Raw genomic sequence first — 17,984 nt, 5'->3', positions numbered from 1 at the left:
CTGATAATTGCGGAACATAAAAGTTTAATAATGATATAGTTGCTCCCGTATCTACTAGAAAATTGACAAAAGTACCATTTACCTTTGCTGTGACGTGACCGTTATGATCTACCTTAACTCCAACCGCTTCCATCAATTACTGTGAGTGAGGTCTGGGAGGTCTTTCTCCATGGTTTCTAACTTCGACTGCTGAAGTCACTGGTCTCAAGGGGCATGCACGCTGTATATGACCTAAATTACCACAATAAAAACATTCAGGAGTGTTAAAATAAGGGGAAACAGGAGGAGGAAGACCTCTGCCTCTTTGACCTCTTCCTCTGATTCCTCTTTGGGGAAATCCCCGGCCTCTTCCTCTTTGGCTATAATTCTGAGCAATCGCTGCAGCGAGCAGGCCGATTTCTCTTACTCTTTCTTTACGTTCTCTCTTCCTCTCTGCCTTCAGTTTCTCCTCTTCTTGCTTCTGTTGTTCTTCGCTCCTTCCGTCAAAAACAAAAGTTGCTATGCTCAGGATTTTAGTCAAAGTTTCACCTTGTCAGCCTGGCATGTGATTTCGGAAATATTTGTTAATGTCAGGAGGAGATTGGTCCACAAACACACTTATGGCCAATGGTTCCTGAAAATTTTCACAAGTCATTCCCCCATATTTTAAAAGTGTAGCTTTTAGTCTTCCCCAATAATCACTGGGATGTTCATCAGGTTTTTGCCTACATTCCATTACTTTGGTCCAATTTGTGACTCGTTCTCCAGTTTGTCTAACTGCTTCAACTAATTGTTGAACAGCAGTTTGAGATGCTTGAAGTCCTTCTGTAGTAGTTACATCCCAGCCTGGATTTTGCTCAGGCCATGGATTAAGTCCATTTCCCCTCTGAGCAATTTCCCTATCTTTTTGTAAAACTTTTTCTCTTTCGTCTGGTTGGAATAATTCTCGGAGGAGAGTTCTTACATCACTCCAATTAGGAAAATAATCAGTTATGATGCCAGATAATAACTGAGCACATTTTTCTGCATCATCTCGTAGTCTCGGCATTTTTGCTTTGCCAAGCTACTAAATCTCCTTGTTTCCAAGGTTCATGTCTTACCACGGCTTGGATTGCAGGGACCTCTGGCGGGGCTCCTGGTCCAGCCCTAGGGTTTGGAATGTAATCCAATTTCATGGGATACATTCCAATCCCTTTTGAGGTAGAATTATCATCGTCTGCCTCCGGAGCAGAGGGAGCAAAGGGAGCAGAGGGTGATAATTGACCTCCATTATTATGATTACCTGCAGGTTTCCTTCTTTGTTGGGCCCAATTATACTAAATATACCAATAATCAATGTCTGGAGTTCCTGCATCTTCTAAAATTATTTGCAGAAATTTTAACTTATGTATCTTAAAAGTTCCCTTAGGGGGCCACACGTCCATAGGCCCCCCTCCTCTAGTTCTAGTGAGAAATGGCCATTCCTCCTGACATAAAAATATCAATCTCTTTTTCTGCAAAGTCTGAGACAAAGGGATCTTACTCCAATTTTCTAAAACCTCAGCAAGGGGCGTCCCCCTTTCAACGCTGGGTGTAGTTCCCATATGAAATACTTCAAGCAAAATTTAAACACAAGAGAAAATCTCAGCAATCAGTCTGAACACACTCGAGACCAAAAGCTCTCGGACTCACCTAGTCCTTTTGTTTTGTGCCGGCACTTTGGGTGTTGGTCTCGGGGTGTTCCCAGAAAAGATCCTGAGTATCCGTCTCCTGTGTCCTAGTGTCCCATCTGGGTCGCCAAATTCTGTTAAAGATTTTATTCTCACACGAATGGGTTGCACTAGGTATTGCTTTATTCACAACTCAGAGTTGGGCCATCACCTCAGTGAGTGGCAAAGCTTAACTCGCTAGACTAGTTTATATACATTTATTAAACCGATTACATCAGGTCTAGAATCTTCATAAGTTTCTAAGCAACTGTTCCGCTCCTTTGAGTGCATCATTTATTAAGTTCTTTCTGTTCTTCTGTCTTCGCTGGTTTCAGGCCTTGCTTGGTTTCAGGATCGTCTCGGAGTCGTCGTCTGTCCTTCATCTTCTTTTGTGAATTCTGTTTGATACAATCCATACAATTGGTTTCTATCCCAATTGCAACATACCGATTGTATGGTTTCTTAACACAGCTGTGTTTACACAATTGAATCTATGTTCTAGTTCTATGATTTTATTCTATTCTATAATCAATCTTCTTTATAATCAATCTCTAACAGTCCTTTTCACTCATTTCTTCCCATTGAGGTAATATATTAGAAAAAAGCCATTGGTGATTTCCCAGGGCTAAAAGGGAAGACCGTAGGGGGTGTTCTAAAATAGTATAGACGCAGAAGTACTTGCCAACAAACTAGTCACAACTGTTGGCAAGTACTTCAGCATCCGCACTATTCAAGACTCCCAAGCTTGTTCCTAAGATACCAGTCACATCTTTCTTCAATCGTTGTGAGGAGGTAAGGGTCCGCTCATGTAACCATGCATACCATCCTGCATAGGATGTACCCAGGAAAGGTAAGCAAGTCGTTTTGATGGCAGAGACATTAATCTGCATTGATAGTTCCACTCGCTTGAGAGAGTAGGTCGGGTTAAACAATATTTGTTGCTGACCGGTATTTTTGATAACGTAAGGACCAATGTTAAAGATTTAGACTTGTGGGTGCCCGAATGGATTCATTCTCAAAAATTTGTTGGGGTGACACCGTGATTGGCACAGGCATAGCCGTAGCTGAAGTCTTTTCCTGTGATATGTCCAACCCAAATTTAAATGATAATGCTCTGTCTCCTCTGCCAGTGCTTCCCAAACAGACAACAGATACTGATTGAATTATAGTAAAATTGAACCAACAAACATCAGATGCACAATGTTCCCTACTTATTGTGGGTTCTGCTCTTTGTTCAGGAAATCTTCTCATAGTAACTTGGGTTGAAGGAGGGAAATCTTTTCTACTGCTAGCATTAAAGGTTCTACAACCGATGTGGATTGTTTTCCCTTTATCGACCTTCCATCTATGCATCGAATGCTTCCATTCTGATTTATGTAATTGTAATTCCCTGTTGTCATATATGATGACAGTTGCTAGATTCATTCCCGCTAAGTCTTTTCCCATAATTCCTGTATATCCAAAATAGGCCTTTGACCAAGGGTCATCAGAGACTGTGGTGTTAAGGGGTAGATTTTTAGATCCACCTTGCAGGGTCTTTTCGAGATCATTGTCAGATGGTTCAAATAAAGGGAGTGGAGTTGAACTAGGTTGTGTAGTCGGGTCAGGATCGATTGTGTTTATTTGAAATTCGAAGTGCAATGCTGCCGAGTCTCAGCATCCGTGAAAGGACGGGAACGATTCTCACACGCATTGGTAAGATGCACAGTCGGATCCTTTATTCTCCCGCTTGTGCGGTTATATACATTTACCATATCTGTACACACGATTACGCTTATATCGGATAGGCTACAGACATAAATCGCACACTGTTCACACGCCCCACATTCCCTTATGATTGGTAACTATGCACTAACGCCAATAGCAACAGACTGCCTCCACGTCCTTGAACACATCTTGTTTTTGCTAACCCACACCATGTGCACTATCAGAACTTTCTCAATGGCTATTCTTAGCTGTCTTTACCAGCAGCCTGTTAAATCATGCTGTTTTGCTTAAGCGGCCTAGTTGCGCTAATTCTCAAGCTACATTGACCCCAACACAATGCCATTTCATGCTGTTGCTACTGACAACTTACAAAAGTGGGTTCCACAAGAGTAAAATTATGCCAGCAATCCCACTGTTCAGTGACGCAGTACTTGGTTGTCACTTGGCGTGAGTTCCCAGACGAGATATCCCTATTCTTGTGACTTTCTCATGAGGTGAGCCATTGACCATCCTACATCCTATATGGATTTCTTCTCCCACCTTACCTCTCAGGGATGGATACCAACTATTCCAAACCCACTCACGTTTTGAAAACACCCTGTTGTTATGTAAGACCACAGTTGCCAGAGTTGCTTTTCCCTTTGACACCCCTGTCCTTGCATTGTGTCTAATAAAGGCCTGAGACCATGACCACTTTGGGTCCTGTTGACTACAAATCAAAGGGAAATGTATTGGTAAGATCAAACATAATATAATGGAATTCATAATTTTAAAACTTGGGTTTACAAATGATTATAAATGTGAAAAATACTATTACAGCTAGAATGAGGGACAAAATTCCTTGGATGCACTCGAGGTCAGCGTAAGCCAATGCGTCCGTCCACGTGCAGTTCATTCAGAATTCCTGTGAACACAAAAGGGAAGAAAAACATGCTCGGTCTTTGTTGACCGATGGGGTTAAAAGGAAGGTGAAATCCACCGAGTGCTGATCCGGTGTATTTTTCCTGAGCAATCTTTGGCTTCCCACGCATGGGGATTTTTAGGAGTGACTAGTACCATTGGCACTGCTCCAATTTCATGCGTTTTTACCAGCACAGGTTGTCCCGCATAAAAACCTGTAGGGTATTCTCCCGGTTTGGTGTGTATTTTTGGAGTAATAGTGGTAGCTGTTACACAGAAAGCCTTCATTTTGGGGCAACCATCTCCACTCCATCTGTTATTTAGTTGATAGATGGCATTAGGTAGTCGCAGATGCCATTCAGGCTCATGAGTTTTCGCAAAGCGCTTAACCAATCCATTGGCGCACTCAACAATGTCATTCGCCTGAGGATAACAGGGAGTGTGGAATACCCACCAAATCCCTTCCTCCTTGGCCCAATCTTGTACCACTGTAGCTGTAAAGTGTGAACTGTTATCACTTTGGATTTCCTCTGGAAGGGGGAGTGTGCTGAACCACCCCTTAAGGGCCTTTACTGTGTTCTCCCCTGTGGCTGATTCTACACTAGTGGCCATAGTGAGGCCAGAGATGATTTCCACTCCTACTAGGATATATTTCCTTTTGCCTGAGGGTCTTAAAGGTCCGATATAATAAATTTTCCAGGAGTGCCACAATGTTTTCTTGTCCCGAATGTGTAAGGGAGGTGCCTTACTGGGATGATCTCTATTGATCCGTAAACGACATTGCGAACAGGCAGTTACTACTTGTTCACACAGTTTAACTGATACGGGTTATCCTCAGGCTAAACCTTCCCGATATAAGTCTGCTCGTCTGGTGTGGCCACGCTTAACGTGTAACCATTCGAGCAAGCATTCCCATTCTTGGCCGTCGTCCACGATGTCAATTTGTTGCAGCTGTGTGAGGCTATCTACCTGTTGATTGAACTGAGCAGTAATCGTGTTGGAGCGATCATGACCTTTTACCCAACCGATGTGCAACACTCTCTTTTCTCCTATTTCCAACAATTGCTTCCAGCTATCGGTTTCCCAAACTGGAACCCTGTTCACCTGCCAATCATTGGCCGCCCAGTGACCTATCCATTCGGTGGCTCCCTTAAAGACAGCATATGAATCAGTGTAAATGTGATTAGCCCCATGCTGTGCAGCCAATAGGACCGCTCTGAGTTCCCCCACCTGTGCACTACCTTCACCTGTTTCAGACACTCTTTCTCCCATAGCTACCTCCAGCGCTACGGCTTTGTATTTCCACTTATTGTTCTCTCGATGAGATGAGGCATCTGTGAACCACACTCCCGTGAGATCACTGCCCTCCTGTAAAGAAGGTGCTTCGTGGATCGGGGATGGTTTGTTTGGTGAAGGTTGGAACAATAGGGTACTGTCTATGCCCTTTTGCAGCTTGGATACTTTAGCACTGCCTTCGGAAATTGGCATTATTTCATTAATACCTTCAAGATAAGCATACCACTTCCTAACTGTGGGTTTCTGGGCAATGTCGGCTGGTGGTGCTGTTCCTTTACGGACTACGTCTAGGAGACGGAAAGGGCCCCGAATGATCACACTCTGTTCTCTCCTTATTTGTTCTGCTCGTTTCAATGCTCGCACTAAGGACAGCAAACCTTTCTCAAGATCTGAATATCTTCTTTCAGTATCATTAAAGGAGTGAGAGCTAAACTCCAGAGGTCTCTCTGGCCCTGCTGGTCCCTTCTGCCATAAGTTACAATGAGAACCGTGCTCACTGAACCCTCATTCTGCATGGACAGGGTCAGTCGGGTGTATAGGACCAAGTTGTTGGAGTAACCTTAACTCCTTTATCAATGATCCTAGTGCATTAGTATGCTGATCAGTCCATTCCCATGATTTTCCCTTTTTGAGCAAATTATAAAGGGGACGAGCAATAATGGAGAAGCCAGGAATATGTTTGCACCAATAACTTAGAGCTCCTAGAATTTGCTGCAGCTCCTTCACATTAGGTGGATTTTGTCCTCCTTCTATTTTTTTCAGGGTATCCTGAGGGACAGAAGCAGCTCCTTTAATCTACCAGACCCCCAGGAATTTAACTTCCTGTGCAGGTCCCTGACACTTTGAGTCTGGAATTTCCAGTCCCAATTCAAGCAGTGTTGTCCGGATCTTTTCCATGGTGTCTTTTACTCTCTCTTGATCCTCTCCCCCTATCAGGATATCACCAATGTGCTGGTATACTGTACATCCAGGAGAAACAGGGATCTCTGCTAAAACCTCAGCCAAAGCATTGTGAGCGATGGTGGGGGAATGTTTATTCCCCTGTGGAAGTCATTTAAAAGTATATTGGATGCCTTTCCAAGTGAATGCAAACTGTGCTTTGTCCTGCTCGCAGAGGGGAATCATGAAAAACATGTCTTTAACATCTAAGGCAGCCATCCAGGAATGGGCAGCTCCTTGTATTATTGTCACCACTTCAGCAATATTCGGAACCGCAGCAGTTAGGGGTGCAGTATTGGCATTTAGGCGTCGATAATCTACTGTGAAACGCCACTGTCCGGTGGGTTTCTTTACTGGCCACACTGGTGAATTGTAAGGTGAATGAGTCCTTTCAATGATACCTCTTTTTTCCAATTCTACTACCACCCCGTCAATACCGGTAAGTGCCGCTGCTGGCAACGGGCATTGCCGAACGTTAGTGATTTTAGAAGGGGGTAACGGTATGGAGGTTTCTAGCAGACTCAATGTCGCTGTGCCTAACCCCTTTTCATGTCCTGCAAAACTCCACACAGTTCCATCGGGGAGTTTCCACACTCGCCCGCGCAGCAAACCAAATCCTAAAAGATTAGTGTGTGCAGCACCCACTAACACTTCTTTCCTGGTAATTCTCTGTTCTCCTGGTAACCAGAGGGTAATTTTTGCAGTGGAGCATGTTTTTATCACACCATCAATCCCCATAAATTTGACTTTGCGTTGGGTGGGTTTTATGCCCAAAAGTTGTGCTGTTTTATTAGTGATTACTGACATTTGGGCCCCGGTATCGATGAGAAATTCGGTTGATATTTTTTGGGGTCCAATGGGAAGGGCAATAGTAGGTTCGTTGACTTTACCAGGGAGGCATTGAATCGCTAGTACCCGCCGGGCAGGGTGGCTCACTGCCCTCCCCGGGGATGGGAGTTTTTTTGCTGGGACTCTGACAAATCAATCAGTTTTTAGGAATAAAATGGCAGGATGGGTGTCGTCAAATCCCAATGGATGTCATCAACAAAATAGTAGCTATGTCTCCACCAACCAGCAAAAAGGAAGCAAAAGCCTTCTTAGGTGTTGTGGGTTTTTGGAGGATGCACATCCCAAATTACAGCCAGATTGTAAGCCCTCTCTGTCTAATGACCCGGAAGAAGAACGATTTTGAATGGAGCCCTGAGCAACGGCAAGCCTTTGAACAAATTAAACAAGAAATAGTACATGCCGTAGCCCTTAGTCCAGTCCGGTCAGGACAACATGTTAAAAACATGCTCTACACCGCAGCCGGGAAGAATGGCCCAACCCGGAGTCTCTGGCAGAAAGCACCAGGGGAGACTCGAGGTCGACCCCTGGGGCTTTGGAGCCGGGGATACAGAGGATCCGAGTACTGCTTTACTGCAAATGAAAAAGAGATTCTGGCAGCATATGAAGGCATTCGAGCTGCTTCGGAAGTGGTTAGCACTGAAGCACAACTCCTCTTAGCACCCCGACTGCCGGTGCTGGGCTGGATGTTCAAAGAGAGGGTCCCCTCTACACATCATGCCACTGGTGCTACGTGGAGTAAGTGGGTCGCGCTGATCACACAGCGGGCCCGAATGGGAAACCCCAGTCGCCCAGGAATCCTGGAAGTAATTATGGACTGGCCAGAAGGCAAAGACTTCGGAGTATCGCCAGAGGAGGAGGTGACACGTGCTGAAGAGGCCCCACTGTATAATAAGCTGTCATAAAATGAGAAGCAGTATGCCCTGTTCACGGATGGCTCCTGTCATATAGTGGGGAAGTAGCGGAGGTGGAAGGCTGCTGTATGGAGCCCTACACGACAAGTCGTGGAAACTGCGGAAGGAGAAGGTGAGTCCAGCCAGTTTGCAGACGGGAAAGCCATCCAGCTGGCTTTAGACATTGCCGATTAAGTGGCCAGTGCTCTATCTTTGCACCGACTCCTGGATGGTGGCCAGTGCCCTGTGGGGGTGGCTGCAGCAATGGAAGAAGAACAACTGGCAGCGCAGAGGCAAGCCCATCTGGGCTGCCCCATTGTGGCAAGATATTGCTGCCCAGCTAGAGAAGCTGGTTGTAAAAGTGCATCACGTGGACGCCCGCGTCCCTAAGAGTTGGGCCACTGAGGAACATCAAAACAACCAGCAGGTGGATCAGGCTGCCAAGACTGAGGTGGCTCAGGTGGATCTGGACTGGCAACGTAAGGGTGAACTGTTTCTAGCTGGGTGGGCCCATGACACCTCGGGCCACCAAGGAAGAGACGGGACATACAGATGGGCTCGTGACCGATGGGTGGACTTGACCATGGACACCATCGCACAGGTTATCCATGAATGTGAAACATGCGCTGCAATCAAGCAAGCCAAGCGGGTAAAGCCTCAGTGGTATGGAGGACGATGGCTAAAATATAAATATGGGGAGGCTTGGCAGATTGACTCCATCACACTGCCGCAAACCCGCCAAGGCAAGCGCTATATGCTCACAATGGTGGAGACCACCACTGGATGGCTGGAAGCCTACCCTGTACCCCATGCCACCGCCTGGAATGCCATCCTGGGCCTTGAGAAGCAAGTCCTGTGGCGACATGGCACCCCCAAAAGAATTGAGTCAGACAACGGGACTCATTTTCATAACAGCCTCATAGACACCTGGGCCAAAGAACACGGTATCGAGTGGGTGTATCACATCCCCTACTACGCACCAGCCTCTGGAAATGTTGAAAGTTACAATGGACTGCTAAAAACCACTCTGAGAGCAATGCGGGGTGGGACTTTCAAAAATTGGGATACTCATTTAGCAAAGGCCACCTGGTTGGTTAACACGAGAGGAGGGTTGTCGCAGAGCCAGCTGGAACCAGCTACGTCCAGAATAAGGCAGCCTCCTACCTGTTCTGAGAAAGGCTGCCCTTGCAGCCCCTCACAGCTACTAAAACCTTGCCACGTACACCCAATACAGTCTAATAAGCAGTACACAGGTATTTGTCCCTTTCTCACAATTTCTGCTGTTATGAAAATTTCATCTGTGAATGCCTGCTCATAAGCTTTCTCAAATCTCTCTTTTGTTCTAGACACCCTGACGTGGTCTCCCTTTTTGAGCAGAGGTGAAGATTCTTTAATTTGAAACATATCTCCATTTAGAGTTTTCCAAACCCTCACAGAGTTTAAAGGGTTCACATACACAGGCCTGGCTCTGATAGTTCTATAGAAGCTATGGTTATAGCTCTTCATAAACTCCGACAACACATCACTGTAGCAAAAACTGTTGTTTACTGTAAAATATCTCATCTTGGCTTTGAGTGTCCTGTTTAAACACTCTATGATGAAGGCTTTTACTTCATCATTAGTAACAGAATGGTGAACATTATGGTGCTTTAACAGATTCTTTAGACTGGTTTAAAAATTCTTTTCCTCAGTCAGTCTGTAATTTCTGAGGCTTGCACCCCCTGCTAAAAATTTTTTTAAAAGCCCCAGCTATTTCAGAACCTGTTTTGAATTTTAGACCAGTGGTCCAGGCATGCTTGGATAATATGGATTAAAATGGATTTAATATCATTGTTTTGTTTGGAAATCTGTTGCATATCCACCAAGTCTGCCAGAACACTGTGCATCCTCCTCTGCCAGAATCACCTTGTTTCTTTTAAAGTGCTTTCTTCAAGCACTGTGTAAGCTGTAAGCATCTTTCATACCTGAAGGGGGCGTACAAGAAAGCTCGAGAAGGACTGTTTACAAGGGTGTGCAGTAACAGGACAAGGGGTAATGGCTTTAAATTGAAAGAGGGTAGATGTGGCATATGACGGCACGGACTCAGCTTGTGGTGCAAGTGAGACCAAGTTTATTTTGCAAGCAGTGCTTTATACATCTTTACCCGGACGTTAGTTCCTGGGAACTTTCTATCCCAATCAGGCAGCTATTTGCACGAGGTTCTCTATTCTACTTCTGTCCAATCAGTAGCCATATCACACACCAGGTCAGCCAATAAGGTTGCTGATCACGCGCTGTCCATGCACTGGCTGACAGTACACAACCGCTGGTTTTTAACTCCTTATCATGTACTCGGCTCCTTCAGCACATCCACAAGTCCTGTTTACTTCAGCATTTTTCTCTTCTGTTTATTACAGCAATCTGCTTTTGTCCCTGTCCTCTACATCTCCCCCGTTCTTATTTAATGAATTTAAAGCAAGCGCTACATTGACATGCGTAAGCATCACTATTGGCATTATGGTCCAGTAACAGCCCCACCACAGTGCAACGCTAAAAACAAACATAAGAACACAAATGCTAATAAAAAGACATAGAGATGTGAAGTGCATAACATAACCTGCCGGGTGTAAAGAAGGGTCAAATTAGCCTGAGAATGGTACATATTGATGGCAAATCTGTTATCTAACATATGGGCGTAGATTGATTTACTTGCATCCAATTTTCTTTTTCTTTCTGTGTGGATGGTGGGACCCAAGCACCGCCTGACCACAACATATCATTATTGCCAGTTGGAGGTGATGCATCCCACCATGCCAGGCGTCGAAATAATGGTGGATCAATGATATGAGCCCAGTAAATTTGCACTTGGGTTATAGGTATACTCATCACACATACAAATATCCATAACATCCAGTATTGGGTATCCATATTACTCACCTAGGCTAAGATCAATGTATCTAAAAGCATGAGTCATTAACTATATAGGCTAAAATCAATGTACATAAAAGCATAAATCTGCAAACTTCACCCCATCTATTCCCTGCTGCATCAAATGCTTCTGCAGCCCCAATAAATCAGAGTCCAAATGCAACATTCCAAAGTCAAAAAATGGAAATAATCAATACCTGCAGAACTTACCAAACCGGAAGGCGCAAAGGCAGTTACTTAGTCCAGACAAATCCGTTAGATCACAGAAACCAAATAAATCCATCAGATCACATAAATACAAACACATAAAATCACACAATTATAGTCGCGACTGCACGTGCACAGGCACACCAACTTTTCAACATAAATCCAAGTATTACAAATAGACAGAGACTTACAAACAGACAGGGACTTACAATAATATTCAACATTTAACAGACAAATCCCCGAGCCTCGGTTTCAGGAAGAGTACTTTCTTTTCAATTCTGTTTTAGAAAGGGCACTTTCCCCTGTCCCTGGGGACCCAGTCCAACACCGCGAAGCCTTCGCCACAACTAACAGGCAGGCAGCAAGAAACAACACTGGAAGAGTGCCTTTACCTTATTAATGGTCCCTGCTCAGAACTTTTCGGTCCAGGGATCGGAGGTTCTCCTCGAGAATCCCTCGGTGCCGGCTGGAGGTCCTGCGATCCCTCGGACCGCTGATGTTCAAGAGCAGGGTCCTACCTGGGTACCCAAAATCTATTACCAGAAAGCAGCAAAATAATTCACTCTCCAAAACTTAACCCCGGAGCCCTAGAAAGCAGGCACTCGCTACTGCAGCGCCAGATGCACATGGGACAGTTCCGCCTAAACGTGTGTACTGTATCATTCCTTTTTTTTTTTTTTTTTGAACTAATTAGCATATATTGATATCTTAATCAGCTAGAGTGGCTTGCAGTGATAAGGATTCTCTATTTAATACCACAGAGTTGTCTTTAGCCAGTCACTTCCTGGAAAGGAGGGCATTGGTACACGTAATGGTTACTTAAGAAGACAAACACCATCACTCCGAACGGCCCCTCTTCCTCCTTCTTTCCCCAAGCTTTTATTGCTGAGCATGATGTCATGCGGTATGAAATATCCCTTTGGTTATCTCAGGTCAGCTGTCCTGGCTGTGTCCCCTTCAACTTCTTGCCCGCCCCCAGTCTGCTTGTTGGGGAGGGAAGAGTGGGAAAGAGAGAAAAGGCTTGACAATGTGCAAACACTGTTCAGCAATAGCTAAAATATTGGTATGTTATTGTCATGGTTTAACCCCAGTAAACAGCTAAGCACCACACAGCTGCTCACTCACTCCCCTCACAGTGGGATGGGGGAGAGAATCGGAAGGGTGTGAAAACTCATGGGTTGAGATAAAGATACTATAATAGGTAAAGCAAAAGCCACACACGCAAGCAAAGCAAAACAGGGAATTCATTCACTACTTCCCACTGGCAGGCAGATTGTTAGCCATCTCCAGGAAAGCAGGGCTTTATCGCACCTAACGGTTACTTGGGAAGACAAACGCCATAACTCTGAATGCCCCCCCCCCCCCCCTTGCCTTCTACCCCCAGCTTTTTATTGCTGAGCGTGACATCATATGGTATGGAATATCCCTTTGGTCAGTTGGGACCAGATGTCCCAGCTGTGCCCCCTCCCAACTTTTTGTGCACCCCTAGCCTACTCACTGGCTGGGCAGTGTGAGAAGCAGAAAAGGCCTTGATGCTGTGTAAGCACTGTTGTTCAGCAATAATTAAAACATCCCTGTGTTGTCAGGATATTTTCAGATTCTGTTTCAGCATAAATCTAAAACTTAGCCCCATACAAGCTACTATGATGAAATTTAACTGTCCCAGCCAAAACCAGTACAGTTATCAACACTGTTTTAGTTACACATCCAAAACCACAGCACCATACAGGCTCCTATGAAATTAACTCCATCCCAGTCAGACCCGGTGCATTAAAAACCCCAAAAACCAAAGGGATGCCAAGCATACGCAAAGGTGATTAAAAATAGACCTCCAGGAAAGCGCAATGCATGTCCAAGAGCCAAATACAGTTCTGACTTTGGCTTTGTAAAAATGTGACCCCCCACCCCAACATGCCCTCTTCCAGTGGATACCCCCTCTTGGGGGTACTGGTGGATGAGAAGCTCAACATGTGCGCTTGCAGCCCAGAAAGCCAACCGTATCCTGGGCTGCATCAAGAGAAGTGTGGCCAGCAGGTCGAGAGAGGTGATTCTGCCACTTTACTCCGCTCTTGTGAGACCCCACCTGGAGTACTGCATCCAGCTCTGCAGCCCCCAACATAAGAAGGACATGGATGTGTTGGAGCGGGTCCAGAGGAGGGCCACGAAGATGATCAGAGGGCTGGAGTGCCTCTCCTATGAGGACAGGCTGAGGGAGCTGGGGCTGTTCAGCCTGGAGAAGAGAAGGCTCTGGGGTGACCTTATAGCAGCCTTCCAGTACCTGAAGGGTAGAATAGAGAACCTCATGCAAATAGCTGCCTTATCGGGATAGAAGGTTCCCAGGAACTAATGACTGGGTAAAGATGTATAAAGTACTGCTTGCAAAATAAACTTGGTCTCACTTGTACCACAAGCTGAGTCCGTGCCATCATATGCCACAAATGGAGCCCAAACAGGGACAAGAAAGGAGGCAAAGGTAGACATGATAGTGTCCTTAATAGCACAAGGTCGGAATCGTTGTCAGCAACTGACAGGACGTGATCCTGATGCTACTTACCTGCCGCTGGCTAAAGACAACTCTGTGGTATTAAATAGAGAATCCTTATCACTGCAAGCCACTCTAGCTGATTAAGATATCAATATATGCTAATTAGTTCAAAAAAAAAAAAAAAAAAGGAATGATACAGTACACACGTTTAGGCGGAACTGTCCCATGTGCATCTGGCGCTGCAGTAGCGAGTGCCTGCTTTCTAGGGCTCCGGGGTTAAGTTTTGGAGAGTGAATTATTTTGCTGCTTTCTGGTAATAGATTTTGGGTACCCAGGTAGGACCCTGCTCTTGAACATCAGCGGTCCGAGGGATCGCAGGACCTCCAGCCGGCACCGAGGGATTCTCGAGGAGAACCTCCGATCCCTGGACCGAAAAGTTCTGAGCAGGGACCATTAATAAGGTAAAGGCACTCTTCCAGTGTTGTTTCTTGCTGCCTGCCTGTTAGTTGTGGCGAAGGCTTCGCGGTGTTGGACTGGGTCCCCAGGGACAGGGGAAAGTGCCCTTTCTAAAACAGAATTGAAAAGAAAGTACTCTTCCTGAAACCGAGGCTCGGGGATTTGTCTGTTAAATGTTGAATATTATTGTAAGTCCCTGTCTGTTTGTAAGTCTCTGTCTATTTGTAATACTTGGATTTATGTTGAAAAGTTGGTGTGCCTGTGCACGTGCAGTCGCGACTATAATTGTGTGATTTTATGTGTTTGTATTTATGTGATCTGATGGATTTATTTGGTTTCTGTGATCTAACGGATTTGTCTGGACTAAGTAACTGCCTTTGCGCCTTCCGGTTTGGTAAGTTCTGCAGGTATTGATTATTTCCATTTTTTGACTTTGGAATGTTGCATTTGGACTCTGATTTATTGGGGCTGCAGAAGCATTTGATGCAGCAGGGAATAGATGGGGTGAAGTTTGCAGATTTATGCTTTTATGTACATTGATTTTAGCCTATATAGTTAATGACTCATGCTTTTAGATACATTGATCTTAGCCTAGGTGAGTAATATGGATACCCAATACTGGATGTTATGGATATTTGTATGTGTGATGAGTATACCTATAACCCAAGTGCAAATTTACTGGGCTCATATCATTGATCCACCATTATTTCGACGCCTGGCATGGTGGGATGCATCACCTCCAACTGGCAATAATGATATGTTGTGGTCAGGCGGTGCTTGGGTCCCACCATCCACACAGGAAGAAAAAGAAAATTGGATGCAAGTAAATCAATCTACGCCCATATGTTAGATAACAGATTTGCCATCAATATGTACCATTCTCAGGCTAATTTGACCCTTCTTTACACCCGGCAGGTTATGTTATGCACTTCACATCTCTATGTCTTTTTATTAGCATTTGTGTTCTTATGTTTGTTTTTAGCGTTGCACTGTGGTGGGGCTGTTACTGGACCATAATGCCAATAGTGATGCTTACGCATGTCAATGTAGCGCTTGCTTTAAATTCATTAAATAAGAACGGGGGAGATGTAGAGGACAGGGACAAAAGCAGATTGCTGTAATAAACAGAAGAGAAAAATGCTGAAGTAAACAGGACTTGTGGATGTGCTGAAGGAGCCGAGTACATGATAAGGAGTTAAAAACCAGCGGTTGTGTACTGTCAGCCAGTGCATGGACAGCGCGTGATCAGCAACCTTATTGGCTGACCTGGTGTGTGATATGGCTACTGATTGGACAGAAGTAGAATAGAGAACCTCGTGCAAATAGCTGCCTGATTGGGATAGAAAGTTCCCAGGAACTAACGTCCGGGTAAAGATGTATAAAGCACTGCTTGCAAAATAAACTTGGTCTCACTTGCACCACAAGCTGAGTCCGTGCCGTCATATGCCACATCTACCCTCTTTCAATTTAAAGCCATTACCCCTTGTCCTGTTACTGCACACCCTTGTAAACAGTCCTTCTCGAGCTTTCTTGTACGCCCCCTTCAGGTATGAAAGATGCTTACAGCTTACACAGTGCTTGAAGAAAGCACTTTAAAAGAAACAAGGTGATTCTGGCAGAGGAGGATGCACAGTGTTCTGGCAGACTTGGTGGATATGCAACAGATTTCCAAACAAAACAATGATATTAAATCCATTTTAATCCATATTATCCAAGCATGCCTGGACCACTGGTCTAAAATTCAAAACAGGTTCTGAAATAGCTGGGGCTTTTAAAAAAATTTTTAGCAGGGGGTGCAAGCCTCAGAAATTACAGACTGACTGAGGAAAAGAATTTTTAAACCAGTCTAAAGAATCTGTTAAAGCACCATAATGTTCACCATTCTGTTACTAATGATGAAGTAAAAGCCTTCATCATAGAGTGTTTAAACAGGACACTCAAAGCCAAGATGAGATATTTTACAGTAAACAACAGTTTTTGCTACAGTGATGTGTTGTCGGAGTTTATGAAGAGCTATAACCATAGCTTCTATAGAACTATCAGAGCCAGGCCTGTGTATGTGAACCCTTTAAACTCTTTGTGAGGGTTTGGAAAACTCTAAATGGAGATATGTTTCAAATTAAAGAATCTTCACCTCTGCTCAAAAAGGGAGACCACGTCAGGGTGTCTAGAACAAAAGAGAGATTTGAGAAAGCTTATGAGCAGGCATTCACAGATGAAATTTTCATAACAGCAGAAATTGTGAGAAAGGGACAAATACCTGTGTACTGCTTATTAGACTGTATTGGGTGTACGTGGCAAGGTTTTAGTAGCTGTGAGGGGCTGCAAGGGCAGCCTTTCTCAGAACAGGTAGGAGGCTGCCTTATTCTGGACGTAGCTGGTTCCAGCTGGCTCTGCGACAACCCTCCTCTCGTGTTAACCAACCAGGTGGCCTTTGCTAAATGAGTATCCCAATTTTTGAAAGTCCCACCCCGCATTGCTCTCAGAGTGGTTTTTAGCAGTCCATTGTAACTTTCAACATTTCCAGAGGCTGGTGCGTAGTAGGGGATGTGATACACCCACTCGATACCGTGTTCTTTGGCCCAGGTGTCTATGAGGCTGTTATGAAAATGAGTCCCGTTGTCTGACTCAATTCTTTTGGGGGTGCCATGTCGCCACAGGACTTGCTTCTCAAGGCCCAGGATGGCATTCCAGGCGGTGGCATGGGGTACAGGGTAGGCTTCCAGCCATCCAGTGGTGGTCTCCACCATTGTGAGCATATAGCGCTTGCCTTGGCGGGTTTGCGGCAGTGTGATGGAGTCAATCTGCCAAGCCTCCCCATATTTATATTTTAGCCATCGTCCTCCATACCACTGAGGCTTTACCCGCTTGGCTTGCTTGATTGCAGCGCATGTTTCACATTCATGGATAACCTGTGCGATGGTGTCCATGGTCAAGTCCACCCATCGGTCACGAGCCCATCTGTATGTCCCGTCTCTTCCTTGGTGGCCCGAGGTGTCATGGGCCCACCCAGCTAGAAACAGTTCACCCTTACGTTGCCAGTCCAGATCCACCTGAGCCACCTCAGTCTTGGCAGCCTGATCCACCTGGTGGTTGTTTTGATGTTCCTCAGTGGCCCAACTCTTAGGGACGCGGGCGTCCACGTGATGCACTTTTACAACCAGCTTCTCTAGCTGGGCAGCAATATCTTGCCACAATGGGGCAGCCCAGATGGGCTTGCCTCTGCGCTGCCAGTTGTTCTTCTTCCATTGCTGCAGCCACCCCCACAGGGCACTGGCCACCATCCAGGAGTCGGTGCAAAGATAGAGCACTGGCCACTTAATCGGCAATGTCTAAAGCCAGCTGGATGGCTTTCCCGTCTGCAAACTGGCTGGACTCACCTTCTCCTTCCGCAGTTTCCACGACTTGTCGTGTAGGGCTCCATACAGCAGCCTTCCACCTCCGCTACTTCCCCACTATATGACAGGAGCCATCCGTGAACAGGGCATACTGCTTCTCATTTTATGACAGCTTATTATACAGTGGGGCCTCTTCAGCACGTGTCACCTCCTCCTCTGGCGATACTCCGAAGTCTTTGCCTTCTGGCCAGTCCATAATTACTTCCAGGATTCCTGGGCGACTGGGGTTTCCCATTCGGGCCCGCTGTGTGATCAGCGCGACCCACTTACTCCACGTAGCACA

At 45.4% G+C, this 17,984-nt stretch overlaps 1 pseudogene; it reads left to right on the top strand.

The window, feature by feature from the left end:
- The window catches only part of LOC142365466 (tyrosine-protein kinase transmembrane receptor ROR2-like), a 99,381-nt pseudogene that overhangs the window by 11,390 nt on the left and 70,007 nt on the right, over positions 1-17,984 (top strand).

The sequence above is a fragment of the Opisthocomus hoazin genome, chromosome W, assembly GCF_030867145.1.
Source record: "Opisthocomus hoazin isolate bOpiHoa1 chromosome W, bOpiHoa1.hap1, whole genome shotgun sequence".
Taxonomy (NCBI): Eukaryota; Metazoa; Chordata; class Aves; order Opisthocomiformes; family Opisthocomidae; genus Opisthocomus; species Opisthocomus hoazin.
Note: the sequence above shows the minus strand (reverse complement) of the source record. Positions and strands in the feature narration are given on the sequence as shown.